Genomic DNA, 25012 nt, shown 5'->3' with positions numbered 1-25012 from the left:
AAATACAGTGCACATTATCAATAAATGTGAAAAGTCATTTTTTCATTGAAATTTTGATATTGCATCTAAAAATTATTTCTAAAGTAAAAAAAATCAGATGGATTTCAAAAATAACAGTTCTCCTACATCAGATTTTGCAAAATCCTGTGCTCTTGCGTAAAATATGCCCTTTTTAGTCCCCCAAAACGTTAAAAAAAATTCTAAAACTAAAAAATACGTACTCTGGAAATTTTGCTTTGAAAAGTCCTAATCATAATTTATAATCTTGCCAGAGACACAAAATCGATCAGTAAATCTGCCACCAAATGATCAGCCCGCAATACTGTAATGAGGATTGAATGGAAAAACAAATGATGCAAAATGGCTTCTGTTGACATACGAAATCTGTGGACAATATTTTACCATAACAAAAATACAAAGTTAAAAATCTAAAAACAGATTAGGACATTCTAGAGTAATGCTCGTTTGTAAAATTTCGATATACCACAGCAAGATTTGGTTGCAAAAGTATATTTTTCTTTAATTTTTTTAAGCTTATTTTTGTATTTTAATCTAAAATTGAAATGTTAGATTTATGGTTTACTAATCAATTTAATGTTTTCTTTGCTCTCCTCTTGACCTCGGTTAAAGTCAAAGGACATAAACTTCAATAAATGTATTGCAACTGTTTTAATTAAACATCTCAAAAAATGGACAAATTTTCCAACGAATTTCTGTAAAATTACGAAAGTTCTTACTAAACTTTTTTTTCAATTCTAAACTAAATAGATTGCTTGCTAACAACGTCTTTTATTTATCGTGTGCACCAAACAGAACTTTTGATAATTTTGGTAAATTAAATATGCTTTTAAAAACTCAAGTCTTGGTGTGTCAATTTTCCCTTTTCAGCTGAATTTACCACTATTTAAAAAAAAAAATCCTGGATTAACCAATAAATAATCATCATCATACATGGCTAAAAAAATTAAATATTTTAAGAAAGGCAGACGACCAAAGACAATCTTTACAATTCCTTTACAGTCATTTGACCAACAAAACAGCTGTTTCCGCATTTCTCATTACACAACATGCATCTAACATCCATCAATCGGCAACTTTTTATGGCTTTTTGATTTATCCTAGTGCATTCCGACCTGTCTATAATTGGGCTCCACATCGATTCCAGCGCAACAAAGTTGCCCCATTTCCGCGACGTGCTAAGTAGGGATATCCCTCGAAACGGCTGTCAGCTTCCCGTGGTCAGAACCATCTCCAGCTCCTAAGCCATGTTTGATAAATTCGTTCTCACCACGGTCGGTCGCGATTTCACACCTCGCTGGCCAATAAAACGAAGGCATACCCCGGACCTGACCATACCCATGGTAAGTGTCAAGAGATAGCAGAATTGCACTCTCTTCCAAGAGGTGTTTCGCGATCATGGGTGAAGGTGGGATTCGCACGATGGGATCACATCAATAATTTATGTGTAATCCCGACCTGTGTGTGCGTGTGTGTGCCAAAGAAAAATATGTTTTTGCTGCAACATTGTATGCGGATTATTACCCTCTGTCCGATGCGAAAAACGCAAAGGTGCGAGAATGCGTCGCCCTCTGATGAGGGATAAAGTATGTTATTGGATGGTCATTTCTTGCCTGGGCCTGGACATAACTCGTTCTTCGATTGTGCGCAGGAGTCTGTCAATTTTTGGTTCCACTCCAAAGAAGAAATGTGTATCGACTTCTGGTCTGGTTATGATTACCAAGTCAAATGCGAGTGCTGTGTTAAGGGGCAATCAACTTCAGCAAGAGTTGGCGATTGTGTAATTGACCGCTGGCGAGACCTTCTAGGCAAGATTAACCAACGCACATCACACCGATCTAGGCTGGTTGCTTCCCAGAAACGCACCTTGCGCATGCAAGTCACCGCTCAACCCTCGCGCGCGTAATGTATTGAATAATTTATTGTCTCTGCCCGTGCGCCACCGACCGCACACCGGTACCGGTTTTCCGTCGGTACGTGATCATCGGACGCACGGTAGAGGCCACAGGATCTCGGGATACTAATATGATGATACTTTATCATGACCACCTACTTGTCCTGCTGCTGCTGCTGCTGCTGCTGCTGCTGCTGTTATGTTGTACGAGGTGGGGTGATGAAGGGAAAGCGACGAACCTGGAAGATGTCTTTGGTGATTGCCAGGGAAGTGCCAAGGATCTTCTTGAATTTAGCGAAAAAATCTTTCTTCAGGAGAAAGCAGAAAACTTAACAATTAATTGATTACACCGACCAAAAAAATTTCTGCGAAGGCTCAACTCGAGGGGAAGCATGAAGTTTAGGGTCCCCAGAATTACGTACACTTAGAATTTTTCAAAAAATATTAGACAGGACCGAATTGCAATTTTTGCTTTTATGCAACAGCAACGAACCGCCCTGATTCTCCATACAAACTTTGGAGAAGAACCATTCGGCCCTGTCTAATTATTTTTGAAAAACTCAAAGTGCACGTAATTCTGGGGATCCTAAATGTCATGCTACCCCTCAAGTTTAGCATGCGCAATCATTTTTATCAATCTTTGTAGGTCAGTGTTATTTAACCGTTTTAAGATTTTGTAATCTGGACAAATTTTGAGTGAATTTTCTCTATGACTCATTTTGCACCATTGGTTCGTCCATACAAGTCTTCATACAATACCGTTCATAAAATGTCTATTAAAATATTCAAAAATCTTTATCTCTAGAACAATGTTTATGATCGATTTGGTGTCTTCGGCAGTTGTAGGTATTGCTCAGAACTTTTTCAGAAAAAATAATAAAATCATTAAAAAATACTTTTTTTAATTGGAATTTTCACACCGAAAATTGAACCGATTAATCATTTTTGACAGTTCAGATTTCTGAATATGATGAAAATAACAAAAATGCCATCTTTTGATCTATGGCAAAAAATATTCAAAATTCATTTGGCAGTATTTACCAATTTCGAAAAAGTCATATGTTTTTAGAAGTATTGAAAAAAGTCTATTTGTTTGCTTTATTTGTTAATAAAAAATCAAATTTGCAATCAAAATGTAATTGGCAAATATTTTGATATGGTGTACCATTTTCAAATTAAAGCTACCTCAAATTTATTTTTTGTTGATAACTTGACCATCTATGATTTTTTTTTTTTTTGAAAGCATCAGAAAATTTTCAGAAAATTTGCTTCAAAGGCAATGAATATTGGACCAATGCTTGCTGAGGTAAGTGCTTAACAATAAGATTCTCTACATCAACAAAATAGCGTAATTTTTTTTTTAAACCAAAACACAGAAAATATCCAATCTTTTTGATTTTTCGAATAAAGCTACTTTTTGTAGAACCAAACGAAAAAAAAAATTACAATAACTTATTTTGATTATTAAATCAGGTGTAAACAACATTTTTAATTTAAAAGTAATAGTAAGTTTTCAAGTTCTTTCAATTATGAAAAGTTGCTAAAAAATTTCAAAATATTACTTATATTTCATTTGCGGGTTCGGCATTAAATCCAACAAGAGTGTTTAAAAAAAATTTTAATGTAATTTCTATTAGTTTTTTAAACATGAGCAGTTCTTTAAAAAAACAAATTTGTTTCGAATTATCTATAAGTTTCAATTTTTTTTCAGATGTGAGAAAATAATATATTTTTTTTAAATATGAGTCATAGAAATTTAAAATTATGTATTTTTTTCGTATTTTCTTTTGTTCTTTCAAACATGAACACTAAATTGTCAATGCTTTCTTTTATTTCAATTAAATAATTATAGAACTTGATGCATTCTTTTGGAAATTACAAGTTCATTTGGGAAAAACGATTAAATAACCTGTTATTCTTTGAATATTCTTTTTGACTATTCTATTCTTTGAATAACAGGTTTTTTAATCTTTTTTCCCCAATGAACTTGTAATTTCCAAAAGAATGCATCAAGTTCTATAATTATTTAATTGAAATAAAAGAAAGCATTGACAATTTAGTGTTCATGTTTGAAAGAACAAAAAAATACGAAAAAAAAATACATAATTTCAAATTTCTATGACTCATTTTTTTTTTGAAAAAAATATATTATTTTCTCACATCTGAAAAAAAATTGAAACTAAACTAAATGTTAAATTATCTTTGAATTTATAATAAAAATAATTTCAACGTTATTTTATATTCTTTAAAAAAAATTGTGGTTTTTTTAAATTATTTAAATAATTTCAAGAAATTTAATAATTTTTTATTACTATTTTTTTAATAATATTTTTAAATTATTTAATTAGTTTCAAGAAATTGACTTTGTTATTTTAATGAGTTTTTTGTGCATTCTTACAAACATAAGCAGTTATTATAAATTAATTGTTTAAAAAGAGTTTTTCTATTCATACCATCATAATTAGGCTTAGTGATTTTTAAGCTCAAAATTTTTTCACGGCTATCATAATTCCAAATCACTAAACTTCACGGAAATTTTACGGAACGTGAAAAATGTTAAAATAAGCTTGAAAATTTTATTTTTAAATTACAGGAATAACTTTTTTCTTTTATTTTATTATTTTATCTTTTATTCAATCAACTATAAATTTTCTTCACCAATTTTGAACTTTTCACTTATAGAATATTTCAATTTTTTGTTCTTTTAATTCACGTAAGATTGTCATGGCATTATCTACCAAAACGAATTGAAGCAAAGATTTAGAGTGAAATATGTTAAACTGACTTTTATTATGCATGGATCATTTTCAAGCATAATAAATTAATAACCTGAATAAATATTAAAAAAAATAAATGCATTGGCAAGCACATGCCTAATTTGGTAATGTATATTACAAAACATTTGATTCATGAACCTAAACAATTTTCTCTGGTTCGTTCTATTTTAACTATTTTAACATTTCATTGACTTCTAGATAAAAACAAAATTCAATTGGCTTATTAAGTTTAGGCTTATTTAGGACTTCAACATGATAACATGAATTTTCTTTAACAAGTTTAAGTTAAACCAGGGCTGCGGAGTCGGGTCATGTTTTAGACGACTCCGACTCCGACTCCGACTCCGGCTTTCTGAGTTAAGCCGACTCCGACTCCGACTCCGGCTCCGGCTTTCAGCTTCATACGACTCCGACTCCGACTCCGACTCCAGCTTTTAACAAATTGTTGACTCCGACTCCGACTCCAACACTTACTCAGTATTAAGAATATCTACAAAAATGTTTGAATAAAATCTCCATTCCTCTTACTATCCCCCACCTATTAGCTATTTTGAAAGTTATTTTGTAACTTTCCTTCAGTTGACATAGACGATTCTTTAAGAATCTGCTAACTCTGTTCCCAACTTTGAATTAATCAGCTGTTCAAAAGTAGTCCACATCTCAGCTTAAAATAACGTCACACAAGTAATGGTTAAACAACGAAATAAATGAAATGAAATGAAAAGTATTAATAACATCATTCACATGTTCAGCTCACATTTGCGCGTATACCTGTAAACCGGGGTGACATTGATAAGTTGTAGGTTTTTTGCAAAATGATAGTACAAAATGATTTTGAAAAATCAGAGCACCTCAAGAAGTATAATTGGATTCCACTTTTAGAATAATTAGCATTTTTATTTAGTTTACCTGAAATTTACAAAAATCAAATCAAATTATTCGCTCAACAGCATTGCCTTGGTGTTCTCGATTGCGAGATACCTACTCGAAAGTAGGTGTCCGAAGGCTTGATTGTTTAGGCAATTGCAAATCTTTTTTACACCTAAGCTTCCATCCACCCCGGGATTCGAACTGACGACCTTTAGATTGTGAGTCTAACTGCCTACAAGCGACTCCACCGAGACAGGACCCAGGGAGACGACTCCTAAACCTGGACTGAGCCAACGACCTAACCTCAAGGTTAGACCAGGGCCAACATTTACTTCCCCGTCCGACGGAAGGCGTGATCAGACAAATCTTGTCTTGAAAAATGCCACCAGGACCTTCTGGGATCGAACCCAGGCCGACTGGGTGAGAGGCAACCACACTTACCCCTTCACCGCGGGTGCCCTGAAATTTACATAACTTTTATTTAAAAGTTTATAATTAGTTAAACAAATATTTAAATGTTATTTAAAAAAAAGGAGACCTAGCCTTCTTAATCGATTTAATATAATATAGAAAATCATTTAGCTTACATTTAGGCTGAAATTTTTATGAAACAAAGTAGCTATCAAAGTCACCCTGGTATTGAAATAAACAGTTTATGTTACTATATTGCAAAGCTCTACTGAATTTATTTGAAAATACATACATGAACATTTTGTGATCCAGCCCAGTACATGGTTTGAACATATAAATCATGATAAAATTCTTACCGGTTGAATAATATCGGAAAAATCAAGTTTCATCAATGTTATGTGTTGTTTATGTCATTTAAAAAGAAATATTTTTTAAGATTTGTTCAATGATATTTTTAAGGATCCATACTTTCAAATTTTTGTAGAGAAATAGTTAACATTAAGGAAATAGATATATTTAATATATTCAGCGATGATTTCAATATTAGTTGCAACTTATTTTTTATATTGTCTGATAGTTTCAAATATTTACAACACGACCCTTTGATTTTTTTAAAATTTATATACAAAATGTGCATGTTGAGTTCCAAGAAATAGATTGATATACCTAATAAATGATAATTTGATGGTCAATGATACGATTGTTTTAAAAACGTTATCATTTTAGTTAAATAAATTGTGAAATTTGAATTGAAAGAAAACATAATAACAAGCAAAATGAGGGAGTCAAGCATCAACTGAATATTTAAAAAAATGACTGCACAGCCAAAATTGTTTATAATTTTATGAGTTATGAAAGGGGAAATTTATCATTTACTGATCATAGTGAAATAACAAAGTCAGAGCTATCCAATCAAATTGAAAATGCTACAAAAACATAATGGCATCTGATAAATCTCTTGAATCAACCCATAAATTAACTGAAAAAAAATCAATACTACACAGAAAAAAAAATCGGGTAAATTAACATCATTTATGATGTACCAAAAGTGCACGTCATTAATGATGCGAATTTACATCAATTTCATTGTAAATTTAAATGCCATCCAATTTAAATGTGCCGAACAAATTGAGCCTTGAAAACATGTAAATTTCCGATGAAACTAACGTAAATTTACCAAAGGTGAATTTTTTTTCCCCCGTTGGATCTAGAATCAGACGTAATTTTCAAAAGCATAGCGATTTGTATTGGCATGAAAGCATCTTTGAAATGCATGCTTATACTATTAGGTATTGAATCTATTTAAACTCAATACAAAACAAAAGCATACAATTTAAATTGCTAAACACAATACAAGTTTAAGCTAATGATAAATACATCGAATCTAAATCCAACGGGGTTACAAAAAAGTATTTCTTTTATGTCGATGAATTTACTAAAATCAAGTGTGTTTATGAAAAATCATTAAACTAAATACCTACGGTATAATTTCAAAACGTCATCGGTTGACCATAGTTGATCCTTTTCTGGACTACGGTGATAATCATGTTATTGATTTATCGCGATGAGTGACGGAACTTTCGACGTTTTGACTATCTGAAAAAAAGAAAAAGAAAAAAGGGGATAAATCAAAGTACTGTGAAATTCTACAGTTCATCTTACCTTTCGTATTTGGTAGGCAATTTTACGGGTTATCGCAAGAACTCAGGTCAGTCAGTCAGACAGGTGCAGTTTTATCAACTCGTAAAAGATGGACATTCTTCGAAAGTTATCCGTAATTGTTCCTGGCCTCAACCAAAATAATGTCCTGAGAATATTATCAGCATTCGCAGCGGGATAGTGAGTACTTTTTTGATGCTTGTGTCTATATACGGCAAAGACCTGTAATCTATCCCAAAAAGATAATTAAATCAAATCTCGCTTACTTTTTCAAAAGATCAAAAGCAACAACAAGGCACATTGGTTGTTTTGAAAAAGTAATCTAGAAATATATTCTCGCATCAAGCTGAACTCACTTGCCTTCATTTTCTCGTCTAAACAGCTGGTGAAGATCCTGCACAGGACGAATGAACTGATCTTCAGGTGCACACCGTCATGATCAGTTCATGACTTGAACGCCAACTCGAGACAAACTGATTATCGGTGCCGGATGACGACTACAACGATTACAACGAAGATCCACTCCCCTCACTCTCCCGAGTGTGACTGCAGACAAAATTAGCGAATGAAAACAAATATTGCACGATTAAAATAAAAATAGCAATAAATATTAAATTGAATTCATGATACACACGTTCAAAACATTTTAATACGAATTTAGCAAGAAAAACAAGGATCAAACTTAATTAAATTACTAGTTTTTCTCTAGAGTGTAAATGGTGGGTGTCCATGCTGAAACGAAAGATTTATACACTGAAGATAAAAATAACGCTCAAAATGAGTTGATTATACTCACTGGATGTGTACACCACGTGTGGATTATACACATTGCGTTGGTGCTGTCTTTGCTGTCAAAGTGTTCGAGTTTTTTTCACCATAAACGTGTTTTGTTTTGTGACCGGTCCGTGTCGAGTTCCGGGACGCGTACCAGAGGGTGGCCACGATCGAGGTTTTCCTTCGTCCCGGGTCCGTTAATTCCCTCCGTCCGTTTGGCTTTGGCCGAAAATGTCGGTCTTTTCGAAAATTTTGTTTTTTTTTTGCCAAAGGCGGTGAAATTTGTGAATGCTCGGGCAGGCTGACAAGAAGCACGAGAAAAATCCGCCTGCAGTGCCGGAAACTGAAGGCAACCAAGTCCTACCGGGAAGTCTGCGAAGGCGTCACCATCTGCAGGAGCTGGCCGTGAAGCTGCCTCATCGCAAGCAGAAATACACCAAGAAGTATGGCCGAATGACGCACGAGGTGGTTGAGAAGCCGCGCGAGGCCAATAAGGCCGGAAACATCTACAATCCGGCCGAGCCGGAGGTGATCTTCGTAAACCGTATCCGCGGTATCAACAAAGTCGCCCGAAGATACGTAAGGTGCTGCAGCTGTTGCGTCTGCGGAAGATCAACACCTTCATCAAGCTGAACAAGGTCACCAGAACATGCTGCGCATCGCCGACCCGTGCTAAATTCGTCCCCTGCAACCTGGTAAGCTTGATGGTTGGAAAATATTTGACCTGAAAATATATTAGAATATCTTTTTTAATAGATCTATCTCGTGCTCGTGGCACACTCGTTTGATCGCAGAACTTCCTCATCAACTACCGGGCTGACCATTTCCCAGCACTGAGAAATGTCCTGTGAAGCGAAACTCGGCTGGAATACGACCCTGACAAACTGGCTGAGCCCGGAACTACACGAACATTGGCGTCAACGGCACGTACTGTCTGGTTTTCAAGACGGCAAAACTGACGGTAAGTTAATCAGCAAAAAAAAAAACTATAATTTGTTTACGGAAAACTTAAAATTTAAGTTCGGTCCTCACCTTGTGGCAACTGTTCCACCCGCGGAAATCGGAACCGTTCAGGCGAACCACAAAACGCAGTCGCTGCTGGTCTTTTTGGTCCAGGCCAACCAAGTCCTGCTGCTGGTCTACACACCAGAACCTGCAGTGAGCCTTCAAGAACATCACACCTCATCCGACGCAGCACCCGCTGGCAGTAGACAAGCTGTTCAGATTTTCGAATGTTACGCAGTCCGGTGCTGCAGCTGCTGCGGTTCTCTGTCAGAAGTCAGAAGTCGTATGAGCAAGCCCCGCACTCACGATTGGACGCCTTTTCTAGCAGCGCCCGGCCACAACCCGGACGACAACCGCTTCTGAAAAGCATCCGGAAGTTGCATGATGTAAGTTTGTGAAACTGCGATAGGAATTTCCACCTATTTCGATTTTATAAGACCCTAGATTTCAAATAAAACAATGTCAAATAGCTGAAGACTAACATTTAACAAACAGTGCATCCTGCTTACTCTAAGAACGAGCAGGATGCAGAAACCCTTTTGAAAATGTTACCTTCTGAACCCATAAGAAATGCTCAAACATCTAAAGCAAACGAGTTTCTCAAAAAGATTTGACTTCACCTGTTGCTTAGATACTAACTTACCTTAATTTTCAACACTAAATCGAACAGTAAATGCGAAAACACTCCAACTTTACTGCGCAGCGCTCCAAATTTCAATAACTCTCAACCGATTTGTTTTGTTGACTGTTTGAGCTGTCATTTGGAAAACAGATTTGTAATTGGAAATAAATGCTTTTTAAATTTACATTTAGCTACTTTTACATCAGAAGTACAATTACATGCTTTTCGAAATTTCAAATTTAATATTTGCCAATAGCAAAAGGTCTATTTACATTAGATTCATGTGTTACATGAAATCTCAATTTACGAGAAGGGCATTTAAATGCAATTCACCAATTTAAATGTGATTTCAAATTTACATTGAGCATGTTTACGTTCAAAACATGATTTCAGTGACGGGTAAATTTACATTTTTTTTTTTCTGTGTAGATTTAAAATTAATTAGGCACATAAAAGTTTTGTAAATTAATTTGCATTATAACAAAAACTGAACAATTAAAAATTCCATAAAGTTTATTGAATTTAAGATAACTCCGACTCCAGCTCCGACTCCGGGTTTATCAGAAATTATCGACTCCAGCTCCGACTCCGACTCCAGCTAATAAAATTTAGCCGACTCCGACTCCGACTCCGACTCCAGCAATTCGAGTTTTGACGACTCCGACTCCGACTCCGACTCCAGGTCCCCAAAAAGACCCGACTCCACCGACTCCGGCTCCAACTCCGACTCCGACTCCACAGCCCTGAGTTAAACTAATTATTCTTAGAAGTTTTCATCTCCCCCTACAGAATTTTTATAATAAAACCAAGTGTTTACGCACAAGACGATGATTCTAGTCAGAAACTTCTGTACTGTACTGTTTTCGTGTAGTTTTTGCCACAGTTTATGTTGTCTAGTTTTCCCACCCCACGTTACATGTAAACACACACACACATATTTGTAAATAACAGAACACAAACAGGACGAAGAGGTCAGTGAACTTGTCCTGACCGTACATTTTCTAGTAGGAAAACCACCTCAAAACAGTCCCATTCCCTGACAGACCTCAGAGCAGGTCAGAACAGTTAATTTATTGCAAAATAGAGCCAAGTTGACGCGAATAAAGTCGTTTTGTTGTAACCAGTTTTGTTATCTGTAATCTGAGTGTTTAAATTTGTATTTACCGGGAAAGAAAGTGCGACAGGATCAACAGACGTTCTTATGTGCGCAATCACCAAGTAATAAAAATATAATCTGTAACAAAATTAATCAAATTGAAAAAAACTACGATACTGAAATCAAATTTCATAAAAAAATTCACGAGACTCTAAAGAAATTTAGTTTTGTAATTGAATAACGCAACTTTTGGAGCCCAGAAAAGCACAGATCACTACAGAAATTTTAAAGTTAACGGTACACATCAACCAAAGATTTCCAAAAAAGTGTCCACGTGATGTATGGATGGTCCCATATGGAACTACTGTATAGGGAATGCTTTGACAAAGTTTCATCAAAATAATACAAAATTTATCCTCTTCACGTCCCTGCTTTCAATCCAGCAGCATCCCCCTTCTTATCGTCGCCGGTTGATCGCCGGCTACTCTTCACGGCAGTGCATTTGCCGCGCGTTTTTCCCAGCAAAAAGGTGCAGAACTTCTTTTCGATAATTTAATGCACCAACTTTGATTACTTTGCTGCGTGAAGCCGACTACTACTCGACTGCCGTTGAGTCTTCAAGAAGGACGTGCCGGGGGACCTGACCCTTCCCCTTCACCACCCAGATTGACCAAACAGAACTCAAAACTTAATTGCTTGCGTATACACAATTAAAAGGTTGCTTGTTTTATTAATGCGTTCTTGTTATTAAGTTTTCCAAGATTCTTTCGAGCAGCAGCAGCTTTTTTCGTCGTTGTTCATGTTGGCGGCGGCATCAACACACCGCAACAGTTCAGAAGATGATGATGATGATGCGGCTGCTGGACTTGAACAGAGACTTGGACGACCGTATACACAACAACATCATTATCTTTTAAGGAGCTGTTTTTTCGCTGTTGTTGTTTCGTTGCGTCGAGGATGCTTTGCTTGTGCAACATAAATTGCGCACCACAAGCAGCTGGAATTTATTGCAATTTAGCGATTTTTTTTGCATCGAAACTGCAGTGCGATTCTCACCGAGAACCAACCGGCGAGAGAGACGAGAGGTTCGAAGGATTCCGCGTTTGATAAAAACCAAGATAAAACAGGAACATCCACTACAAGCCCGCGTTGAGTGAGTGTGTTGTTTGCCGACGGGCCACGCTGCAATCTATCGGACGAATTCCTTTGGCACTTTTGAACGCAACCGGCGGTGTAATTAGCAACCTGGACCTGGAACGGAGCAGCGGCAACGGTGTTTGATTTACCGCGATGGACGATCGCACCTTTGAACGGCCCAGGAATGTGCCAACAAAGCGACGGAATGACACACCTGAAATTAAATGACTTTCAGAGCTATTTGGAAATATTTGAAACAAAAAAAATGTTTCTTCAACAAAATAATTTCAAATTTGAAACAAGTTCCTCAACTCAACGATCCCATAAGCATAACACCAACCGATCTTCCATAATTCTCGCCACCATTCAGCGGAAGAGCATCGTTTGCATAATGATGATCACTGTCGCCGCTCCGATAGACCGAAGAGTGACAAAATGATCGGTAATGCTCACACCACTCACCACTCACACGAGGGGGGAAGGAAACGAAAGTCGAAACAACCTCCAAGAAGATGATGAAAGCCTTTGATGGCTGTATTAGGCTTCTCCCCGGGTGGGCTTAACTTTCCACACAAACATACACATCGCGGTTGGTGAATTGACGATCGGGTCGGGTGATTATGATTTAGAGTGTTTATTATCGTTATCGCCATTACGGGAAATGGTTTTGGGAAATGAATACCGGCTTTGGTGCGGATTAATGGCATATCGCAGACCAGACAGACGGGTGAAATGAGCCATTAATTCGATAATTGGTTACACGATGCCCTATCGAGTTATGAGATGCATATTAAATAATTATGTTTTCATTTTGGGATTTGACAGACATAGAGCGTTCAATTTCCCGTCCCGGGAAAAAAAATCCCGGGAGTTCCCGGGATTTCCCGAAAAAATATATTTCCCGTTTCCCGGGAATTCCCGAAAGTCTAGCGGAAGAATACAGTTTCTTATCTTTTTGACACCGGTGTTTTTAAGATTTACAGAAAAAATGAAAGAACTTTGTCTGATTTCATTCAATTCAATTTACTTTTCATATTGAACTAATCAGCTCGTCTGAAAATATCATGTCAAGGTTTATTTATAATAGTATTCATTTCTAAATCATTCAAAACTGGAAATAGGTATTGCATATTTGTTGGGCAACAATATTTACGAAATTGTAGGATAAATAAACAGTTAGAATTTCGGTAAACATTTTATAGAAAATGGTTGTTGATTTATTTGAAAATAAGTTATTAACCTCTACCCGCCAAGATCAAAATTTATTTTAAATTTATTTATTTTTGTTTAACAACACCTAACAGAATGAAAATTAAATTGGAATCATTAAATAAATTAAAAAGGGTTGTACATGAAGAATCAGTTCAATTTGTTTATTAGTATTTGACGAAATTAAAACCATACCATAAATGAAACCATTAAAAAATCATTAACAAAACTATTTCCTATTATATGAACCCAAAGAATGCACATCATTAAAAACTCTCTTGTTTATTTTTATTTTTTTTTTGAGAAGCTTAGCTGAGCTGAACTCAGTACAAGATAATTGTCATAAAAAAACAATTTCCGCATGATTTTTTGTCATTTAAACATTTGTCAATGTTAAACTTAATCATATTTTCTCGAACTGGTCACAGAGACAAATTTAAAAGCAAGTTGTGGAAAATTGATTTATTTAACTTACTTACTAAACACTTTGATCAAAGGAATATAACTTTTCAACAAAAAAAATCTTATAAGTTTTTATTCATTACACGATTTGAAAGACAGAATTTTTTTTTTAAGTTGATTTTTTCACTAGCAGTCAAGCCATCAGTTATTCCTCAAACTCATTTTGACATTTAAAGTTGCTGTCCTATACAATTTTGAAACAAAATATTAATCAGAGACTGAATCAGAATAATTTTCAATAAATTTCAAATTTCCCAGGAATTTCCGGGATTTTCCGGGAAATTTGTTGAAAATTTCCCGTTTCCCGGGAAATTCTTAACCCCAGGAAATTGGACGCTCTAGACAGACTACTTTTTGACGATGATCTGAGCTAGTATAATTCAATAATAAGAAATTCTCCATGAAATTGGCTAGCATCATAAAGTTCAAATTTTTAACATTTGAGCGATTCTCCACGAAACTCGAAAATTTTAATTTTATTTGCCTTTGTTTTATTTGTCTCAAAATTTGTGGGAGCCTTCCCAATGACCAAAGAAGCCATTTTGTGTAACTAGTTCACCCATACAAGTCTCCATACATTTCTGGCAGCTGTCCATACAAATATAAAACGTATATATTCAAAATGTTGTAACTCTTGAAGGATTATTCTGATCAACTTGGTGTCTTCGGCAAAGTTGTATAAGGTCTATTCTTTTCGAGAAGTTAACATCATTCGCTATAAAATTGTCTTACAGACATTGAAGCTTGGACCTCTGGTTGCGGCAAAAAGAAAAAAAAAAAAACAGGAAAATTGAAGTTATCTAAGTCTCACCCAAACAACCCTCCATTTTCTAATGTCGATGTCTCAGCAACTAATGGTTCGATTTTCAATGTTAAAAATTAAAATATTTGTGAAATCTTCTGATTCCTTCAAAACAAAAGTACATTTTGAATATTATTGAGTCAAAACTAACATATCCAAAGGGCCAAATATTAAATATTACAAATAAAAAAAATAAAATTAGTAGAATCATTGCAGATAGCAGAATAGGCATGAAATTACTAATTGAAAAAGGGAAGCAAGGTAAATTTCCAGTCCACATTCGATAATGTACCCGAAGCCTCGATTATCCGAACATTCAATTATCCGATGCGATGGTATGTAAGGGACTTTGAATAATCGAATGATTAACAAAAAAACTATTTTTGTTGCATTTTTTTTATTTTCATGCATTTGAATTTGAATTCCTCATAGTAGTCAAATTCTTAATCACTTTAAATAAATTTAAGGGTCATACTTTAGCTCAACAATCAAAAATTAGTTAAAAAAATAAATTATTTCTTGATTTGACTGTCCAAATGAAATTTTTCCGAAGCCTTTAGAAGAGTCTGAACTGTATTAAAAATCAGGATGGATAACAATTTTCAAATTCCCGTTTTTTTCTCCAGACTGAAATTACAGTCAAATGACAGTATTTTAAATCTGATGCTAGTACCAAAAAAATTTTTGAATGCATACATGCAATTTCCCAATTTTTCACATGGAAATATGGAATTGCAAATACTTTAGACATTTTGAAATATTGATTTCGTTTTAACTCTAAATATTGAGAAACGGGATTCCTGTATTTTCTTTAGGACAGGCCACCCTGATAGGAAAAAAGATTAAAAAAAAAGAAATGTTATATTACCATGATTTTTTTATGTGTATAAAATAGAAAAAAAATCTCTAAAAAATAAATTGCTCTAGACCCCCGACTAAATATTTCGGTTTACCCCGAAAAATGTCGGGAAACAGCACATCTTCCAAATTGACAAATATCAGACATACCCAATTTTTTATCTTAAAGTTCGCAGAAAAATACACGGTGATTTGACATGCCAAGTTCCATTTGCATTCTTTCATTTCACCCTTTTCAATTCCTCCGAGGTCACCGCATTCGCCTCAAGTTTAAACCTTGTTACATAAATCATGCTTCCAGAATTATTCGCCCATTTGCAAGTACCGTTACGAGCGGCACTTCTTAAGCAGCAAAGCAAAAATGTCGATCATTACATTAGCAACCTCGGAAGTTGCACTCCACAAGGTGTGACGTTAGAACGCCACTTTGAAACTAACTAATGCAACCACCCTCTCTCTTCTTATTCCGCGTAGATGGACCATGGACCATTTCACCTCACCATTTAACCTTTCACAAGTGGTGGTGGCCCCCTACGCGGCCAAGTCACGGCACCTTCCATTAACACTCCGTCCGTTGAAGGTGCGCGCGAACCTTTTAACTCTTGATTTGCTGGCATCGAAATTGCGTGATTAGCGTTGCGCGGTTTGGATTTTTTAATATTATGCAGTCAGCAGCGAGACTGGGAAATCGGGAGTAAGTGCCCTTGTCGAGGGGGGAGGAACCCCCGCCCCAATCGACACAGTGGCCAGTGGCCACGCACGTCCGGTTCAAACCCGGGGCGCGCGCGTCAACAGCACTTTGAAGGGCTGTTTAAATGTACTTTTCTTGTAATATGTTAAACGATTTTTTCTCACCTCGCGAAATCCTCGAAGGCACCTTTGGAGTTCTGCTGCTGATGGGAATAATTAAAAGGTAAAAATTGATTTCATTTGGTGGCTGCCCTTCCTTAAGAGGGCAGAACGAAGGATCGACCCGCGGATCGTTTCATGAATAATGCAATTAACGATTAACGTGCCGAGGTTGCAGCAGCAGCAGCTGCCGTTTCCATTCCCGAGACATGGAACAGCAGGTTTAAGGGGCTGCTTAAGTGCGAATCTTCCCACAGATTTATCTTCTGGCGAGGTCGATCTGATCTGGATCTGACACACGATCGAGGTTCGATTTTTGACTCGCCTGAACGTATTAAAACAGTAACAGGATCATAAATCATGCGCTAGATGAGGGGTGAATCCAGCGATCGGTGATGGATGGTGATGAATGATTGTTTGATGGATTTGGAGAAGAATAGATCACAGCGTTGAGAGTGAATGGATTGCCCTGCCATTTCGACAAAAAAGCTACCGTTTTGGACGCCTTGAAGGCTTTTGTGTTGAAGGTAATTTGTTGTATTTTCATTGTTCAACTAAAGGCCAGTTTGAACATTATTTGATGATAAATTGATCACTTTTGAAATACGCCAGGTTTTTTTTTTATTTTACTCACAGATGCATATGCAGTGAATTTCATAAAAAATAATAAAAAAATGTTTGTGGGAACAAATTAGTCGAAAAGCTTTTTGCCTTCCTCACTAAAAAAGGCATGTATTTTTTTAAATATGATACTTTTTGAAAATATAGAAAATGTTGTCAAACTAAATTTCAAAACATTTTTTTTAATGCAAAATTACTTTATTTTTCATTTGACAAAGTTTACTGTTATCATAGGCGTTTTATTGTATTTTTTTCTATGAAAAATTATTTTTCCAAATTAAACTTTGAAAAATATTTGCAACGGCCTAACTAACTTTTTGAACTTTTCAAAATTTAAGGAAAAATGCTTCTTGCGGTACTTTGAACACTTCTCTACCACGGTCGGTATGATAATTTGTACTCATAATTTTGCGGAAAAATCTAAATCATTCTAAAGTCACACAGTTTTACGGTACTCTTAAACTTACAAAAAAATAGAAAAAAAAAAACTTTTTCTGTAAATTCAACTTTTGGTGATTTAAAGTCAGGATCAGGATTTTTGCGCATGGATGCATCAGGATGCATGCGATTCCCGTTACAGTTTATATGGAATTCCAATAAGAATGTAACAGAAAAATGAGGCATCGGGTCCAGACTGTTAATAGTCCTAATAATGCAATTAATCTTCTTTTTTTATTATAATCAATGTTACAAAATTTACACAAATTGTGATATTTTAAAAAGAGCCAGATGCCCATCCAATGTCAAAACTTACTCTCCTCCTCCAGCCTTCCGATACATGTAAAATAAATAACAGTTTAAAGCTCGTTAAGTCCAATTAAATGAATATCATCAAATCTCACACGAAGAGGCCACTCCAAACGACCGACGGCGGCGGCATCGATTGGCGTCCATCTCAATGACCATTATCGTTCATAACCACAAATATTTCGTCATAAATTTGGTCACACGCTTTTCTGGGCCTCCCCAAAACCATCCGACTGGGATTTGAGGACATTGTCCAATGGTGAGACCACGGACGAGCTTTGGTGGTTTATCGGAACGTGATTTTGATGGAACTTGGATGACCATTACAGTATTTTTGGAGTTTGTTGTTTGTTTTTTAAAAAAGAATGATAAATAGTAAATTCTTATTATAGAGTTTCACCATATTTAAAAAACTGACAATGCCCAGCACAAACTCATCATTCACCATAAAAAATATAAAAATTTCACAGAACCCATGGGATCCCTCCCCTCCCCGCCATCTCCAGCGGGAAAATATTATTGCGGTGGGAAATGTATAAAAATAAATAGAATTTTATCAGCCCCAGGCCTCATTAGCATACAGTCACCACACGATAAGTGACATTTTTCGCAACTCTCGGCGCAGTCTCGTGACGGCGCTTGGCACACACTCACACTTGGGCCTTCCAGTTGATGTGAGTACGTGTGTGTGTGCTGGAATTTATTGCGTGCCATTGCAGCGTGCCAAAAGTGACATCCCTCGTCGTTTTGTACTCTAGCGGAGATTTGGGTAAAATAGGCAACATTTTCGGAACTTTACAAATTTTAGAACTGCCTTTTTTAAAGAAGACATAATTTCAAAATAAGTAATAATAAATCTACAAATTAACCCCAAATCCCCTTGAAACAGTCACCACCATAAAGCAGTTCGGCGTGTCGATTTGGCAGCAACTCAGCGCAGACTTTGCGGAGAGAAAAATGTTGTTTTTCATATGCGAGAGATATGCTAATGAGAACCGATTGATGGGGCTTTTATTGGATCAGGAAAGTTATTGCAGCGCCGATGTAAATTTACTCGAATTTTACGTAAATTTTTGCACTAACGAGGTTCGCTCAACTTTTTGGCAGCCACCGCCGCAACCGCTTGCAAACGATAGTTGTGTTTCATAATTCGAAATCAATATCCACTTACCGCTGTGCAGTGGCCAAAATAATCGCTAAAATTACGCCAAAAACCTCAAACTAGGAAAGTGAAATCACCGCACAGTCGTTATCCAGGTTTTTTGCTCGAGCATCATAAAAATAATAGACCAATTTAAACGAGAGCCAATCCAGCCGTATTAGATATGCAGACAAAATAAATATAAAAAAAAAAACACTCTTCTCTCATCTCAAACTGATGAACAAATTACTCTCGCTCATTGGCGGTGAACACACGCGTTTGGCGTGTGCCATTTGGTGAATGGCTTTAACAAGGTAATGCCAAACAATGAGATCAAATCAGGCAGCAGCAGTCGAAGCCGGGCGTAATAATAGCGCAAAAGCCACACACCGCAGTCATCAATCGTGCACGCGAAAGCTCTCCTCGGAACGGATATATGAGTTAGTAAAAGGGTGAGGTTGTTCAAATTTGAACTCATGAAAAAAATATATGTATTTTGAGTTTAAATTGTACAGCTTTTTTAAAATTTGCTTTTGCTTCAGTTTATAAAACCTTTTCAACAAAAATTTTGGAATTGTTTCTCAGCTTTAACATAACGAAACGAATTTATATGTTCAGATTCAATCTTAATTTTAATATCTTTTGCAACATTTAACAAGACTATTACAAACAAAATTAGTACGAGTAAACAAGAATTATTGTCCATTGAAATGATTTTAAGAACAATAAATTAGGCATTGTTCATTTGAAACAAAAACAGCACCAGCAAACAAAAACAGAAAGAAATTTAAAAAAATAAATCAGCAAAAATAATGGAAAAAAATAAAATTAAAATGTCAATTTTAATTAACAAAATGTATTCGAAAAAAATTAATCTAGATATCATAAACTACACTTTATTTTTAAAATACAAAAAAAAACATTCTTGCAATACGGCATAGAACGAAGTGAAATTTTAAAGGCATTTTCACTTTATAAAAGTTAATTTGCAAAATACTAAAATTTTCACCGTATTTTTCGCAAGTATTCAATTTTTTTTTAACATTTACATTATGAGCATCAAACGAAGCGAAATTTCGTTTGCATTTTCATTTTACTAGAGTATTTTGTAAAGTACTAACATTTCGTAAAATACCGTATTTCTTCGAAAATACTCAAATTTTCATTCTTTGCAATATGGGTATCGAACGAAGCAAAATTTGGATTTTTTTATAGCTTTGTTCAATATTTTTACTAAAATACTTAAATTTAGTATGGACTTTCGTTATGCAAATTTAATTCGTAACAAACTAACATTTTCAAAAAGTTCATCATTTTTTAGGTACTAACATTTTCATAAAATTCCGTTTTTTATCGAAAATACTCAAATTTTATTTTTTTACAGTATGGGTATCTGTGTGAAAAAAAATCATATTTTAATATTCACAAAATGGGTGTAAATATACACAACATTTTGTTTGAATTTTTAATTTATAATTTTTTTCCAAAAGCTAAAAATTTCATAAAATACAGTTTTTTTACGAAATAACTCAAACTGCACTTTAATTTTACTAAAGTTTTTTTCAAGTTCTAAAATATTCATAATATTCCGTACTTCATTGAATTACAATAACTTTCTTAATTTGCAATATGGGTATCAAGAATTGTGAATGATATTCTGCTCTATAATTTTTTTGTGAAAAAAAAAAATTCACAAATTTCCATAATTTAAAAAAAACCGTATTTGAGCAACTCTCTACGAAATCGGCCGATTTCGACCATTTTTATTTTTTGTATTTTTTATTTGGCTCAAACTTTGTGGGGGCCTTCCCTATGACCAAATAAACTATTTTGCGTCATTGGTTCACCCATACAAGTCGCCATACAATTTTGGCTGCTGTCCATACAAAAATGGTATGTAAATATTCAAACAGCTGTAACTTTTGAGTGAATTTTCTGATCAATTTGTTGTCTTCAGCAAAGTTGTAGGTATTGTTGAGGACTTTTGAGAAAAAATAGGTACACGAAAAAAAAATTTGCAGATTTTTTTATCAACATTTTTTTTACTAAAACTCAATTTCCCATAATATGTATTTTTTGATTTTCGAAATTTTTTGATATGTTTTAGGGGACAAAAATCCGCAACTTTTGAGTCATAGAGAAACATGGTCAAAAAATCTGCCACCGAATTACGAATTTTTTGAAAAAATTGAAGTTTTATGCAAAAACAAGTTTGACATTACTTTTTAATGCAAAATTGAATTTGCAATCGAAAAGTACTCAACAATTTTTTTGATAAAGGGCTCCGTTTTCAAGATATAGCCACCGAATGTTTGATTTTAGCGAAATATTTGCAGTTTTTCAATTTTTAAAAATTGTGACCATGCGTGACCATTTCTAAAAATATTTTTTTTTGAAAAGTTCAGAAAATTTGCTATAAAATTGTCTAAGAGACATTGAAGATTGGACCTCCTCGGGTTGCTGAGATAGAGCCGCTTTAAGAAAAAGAAACACGAAAATTGAAGTTTTCTAAATCTCACCAAAACAATCCACCTTTTTCTAATGACGATATCTCAGCATTCGTGAAATTTTCCAATCTTTTCGAAAAAAATATTTTGAAAATTTGTGAATCAAGACTAAAATTTTTAAGGGCCAAATATTGAATATTACGTCCATTTAAAATGCTAGTCTTGATTTAAAAATTTTCAAAATATTTTTTTTCGAAAAGATCGGAAAATTTCACGAATGTTTCATTTATTAACATTGAAAATCGGACCATTAATTGCTGAGATATCGTCATTAGAAAATGGTGGGCTGATTGGGTGAGACTTAAAAACTTCAATTTTCGTGTTTCTTTTTCTTTAAGCCACTGTATTTCAGCAACCAGAGGTCCAATCTTCAATGTCTCTTAAACAATTGTATAGCAAATTTTCTGAACTTTTCAAAAAAAAAATTGAAATGATCACTCATGGTCACTATTTTTAAAAATTGAAAAACTGCAAATATTTCGCTAAAATCAAACTTTGGGTGGCTTGAAAACGGAGCCCTTTATCAAAAAATCTGTAAAGTACTTTTCGACTGCAAATTCAATTTTGCATTAAAAAATAATGTCAAACTTGTTTTTGCATGAAACATCGATTTTTTTTCCAAAAATAAATATTTTTTCAAAAGTTCATAACTCAGCGGCAGATTTTTTGACCATGTTTCTCTATGGCTCAAAAGTTGCGAATTTTTGTCCCCTAAATTATATCAAAAAATCTCGAAAATCAAAAAATACATATTATGGGAAATTGAGTTTTAGTTAAAAAAATGTTGATAAAAAAATCTGCAATTTTTTTTTTTCGTGTACCTATTTTTTCTCAAAAGTCCTCAACAATACCTACAACTTTGCTGAAGACACCAAATTGATCAGAAAATTCACTCAAAAGTTACAGCTGTTTGAATATTTACATACCATTTTTGTATGGACAGCAGCCAAAATTGTATGGGGACTTGTATGGGTGAACCAATGACACAAAATAGCATATTTGGTCATAGGGAAGGCCCCCACAAAGTTTGAGCCAAATCAAAAAATACAAATAAAATCCATTTCCGGTTTTGGTAGAGAAATGGTCATTTTTCATTATCATTTCGGAACTTTTGAAAAACTATGGAATTCATACAAAATTTTACTTCATTCGATAAATATATTGCAAATTATGCAAATTTGAGTATTTTTGAAGAAATACGGTATTTTATTTTTGAGCAAGTGTGCCAATGCATGTTATCAGTATAGGCAATAGGATGTAACAAAAATTACTTTTTGGCGGACATTCAAGGGTTTGTTCCGGTGGGCATACTCAGCCCAAATCCAAAATATGAGCTTGATTGGACGTGACAGGAGCTGGTGCCTTGCATTTGAATTTTAAATGGGATTTAAATCGTAATAAAAGATTTTTTCAAAAATTTCACTTGTTGAGACATTTTGGCCACTGAAGCGTTTATTTTCAACATCATTGGCGTGTAGGCCAGATCCTTGCGCATTTTTGGTATATATAACATTGAAATTTTGAGCACCCTGGAGCTCGGTACAGACCTTCAAAGTAATTCATTTTTTCGAAAAATCGGCCCCGGCAAAAAAGATATGCGTCAAAGAAAATCAAAATATTTGGAATGAGTTATACACATTTTCAAAAAAAAAAATCTGCAAAAAACTTCAACGGGATCTTTTTTTTTTGTTTTGATATGTATAGAAAACATTTAAAATTCATTCAAAAAAAATTGTTTCAAACATGATTTGTTTGATAAATTTATCGTCATACTATTATTAAAATCAATTGTTTAACAAAATTTTGTTTTTGTAAATATGCTCAATGTTGGTCCAAAAAAAAAAAAAAATTTGGATTTTAAATATTTTACATACTAAACTTGCTTTATTTTGAACACAAACGTTAAGGTTTAATGTGAAATTGCTGTAACATATAGAACATCGAAAGTTTGGATGAATAAGAAAAAAATTGCTAGAAATGTCTTTAAAATGTTGAAATCGGGATCAAGTTTCCCCTAAAATTTTGAAATGCCGGATTAAAATATTTTTTTCAAACGCTTGGCATGATTCGCAGCGTTCCATTAAATACCATTATCAGTCAAACATATTTGAATGTTTAAGCTTTCATTTTATGCGAAAAGTTCATAGCTTTGGGAGTAATTGACAGAGTTATGTGCGATACAAAAAAGTCTCCCAACTCTTCCCTACATCATTTTCAAAAAAAAATTGAATTATTTCTAATTTACCTCAAATAATCCTTATCAAACCTTGAATTTAAACGTATTTATTTGTAAGGCCAACTAACGAAATGTTACCTTTAGCAGAAACACAACTGCTCAATCAGGTGTGATTAGTTTATTTTCAGCATGCATTATCTGCTGTTAAAATATCGATCAATCGATCCATCTAAATCCTGTAGCTCACAGTACAACGTTGAAACCACATACACTTTCTCCCTGAGCAATTTAAATTTCATCCTAATAACTACCACAAATCGTCATGCTGATTTTCATCATCACCATCAATTTAATGTTTAAATCTCTGACTTCTTTTATTTTTTTACTGCAATATTACTTAACAGCAAGGCACTCATCAACAAAGTTGAACCAAATCACGCTGATCCCACATTGGAAAACGGGTGGAAAATCGATTCCCAACCATCATTACCAGCACTAAGCTCAACCAAGAGCAGCAGCAGCATAAGGACATCACCATGGCTGGCAGCACTGACCGCAACCGTAATGGCTCGTAAAGCTCTCGTTGCTGTTGCCACCGACGACGACGACAACTTCAACGAGAGTCCCTGTTTCGCACACGTACGTGTACAGGAAATCGAAGCTCCTCTGGCGTGCGTGTGATATCGATGCTGGATTCGATGCAGCTGCAGAGCGGAGCGTAGAGTGAGCAGTTCATAAATAATAACCGCAGCTTCTGAAGTGGCATTGTTGGCCGGGGTAGCAACGGACCGGGAGTGCCATCGCACAGTGGTCCAGATCGCAAAATTAAGTGGAAAATGGATTTTCCGAAAAATGGTTAAGTTTTGGAGCTTTGGTGTCTTCAAAAGAGTTGTTGCATATGGAAAGGGGCAACTTTTGGTTTGGTTGAAAATTAGGGTGGTTCACGATTAGGGTGATTTTGGAAATCTAACTTTACAGGAATATTTTTGGGAATTTTTTCGTCTTCTAGAAAATTGACGGGCTTGCCAATTCAAGCAACTTTGTCGAAAACACCAAAATTTTATCTCGTAATCTACGCCTTCTACGACCAAATTTATAGAAATCACCTGAGCAAACCTTCAAAAATCAGTTTTTTTAACGTGGCAATTCAGGGTTAAGTTTTAAAGAAAAGTGATATTGGAGGCACTTTTAGAGCTCTAAAAAACAAACATTTTTATTATCTGACAAGTCAATTTGGACTTAAGGGTCAAACGTTACAGCGATTTCAAGGTAAAAAAGATGCAAATTTAAAACATAAATATCTCGAAAAGGCGCAAGCCAAATTTTAAGCACTAGGTTGCATTTGAAAGAAGAGATCCAGCACTACAAACGCTGAAA

General features: G+C 34.8%; 1 long non-coding RNA gene across 1 annotated transcript; it reads left to right on the top strand.

Moving 5' to 3' along the window:
* Positions 1–8956: 8956 nt before the first annotated feature.
* Positions 8957–9561, top strand: LOC120423233 (uncharacterized). The gene is made up of 3 exons (XR_008212079.1): positions 8957–9098; positions 9160–9364; positions 9424–9561. It is a non-coding gene; the product is annotated as an uncharacterized LOC120423233 (long non-coding RNA).
* The last annotated feature ends 15451 nt before the right edge of the window (positions 9562–25012 follow it).

Source organism: Culex pipiens, chromosome 2 (genome assembly GCF_016801865.2).
Source record: "Culex pipiens pallens isolate TS chromosome 2, TS_CPP_V2, whole genome shotgun sequence".
Taxonomy (NCBI): Eukaryota; Metazoa; Arthropoda; class Insecta; order Diptera; family Culicidae; genus Culex; species Culex pipiens.
Note: the sequence above shows the minus strand (reverse complement) of the source record. Positions and strands in the feature narration are given on the sequence as shown.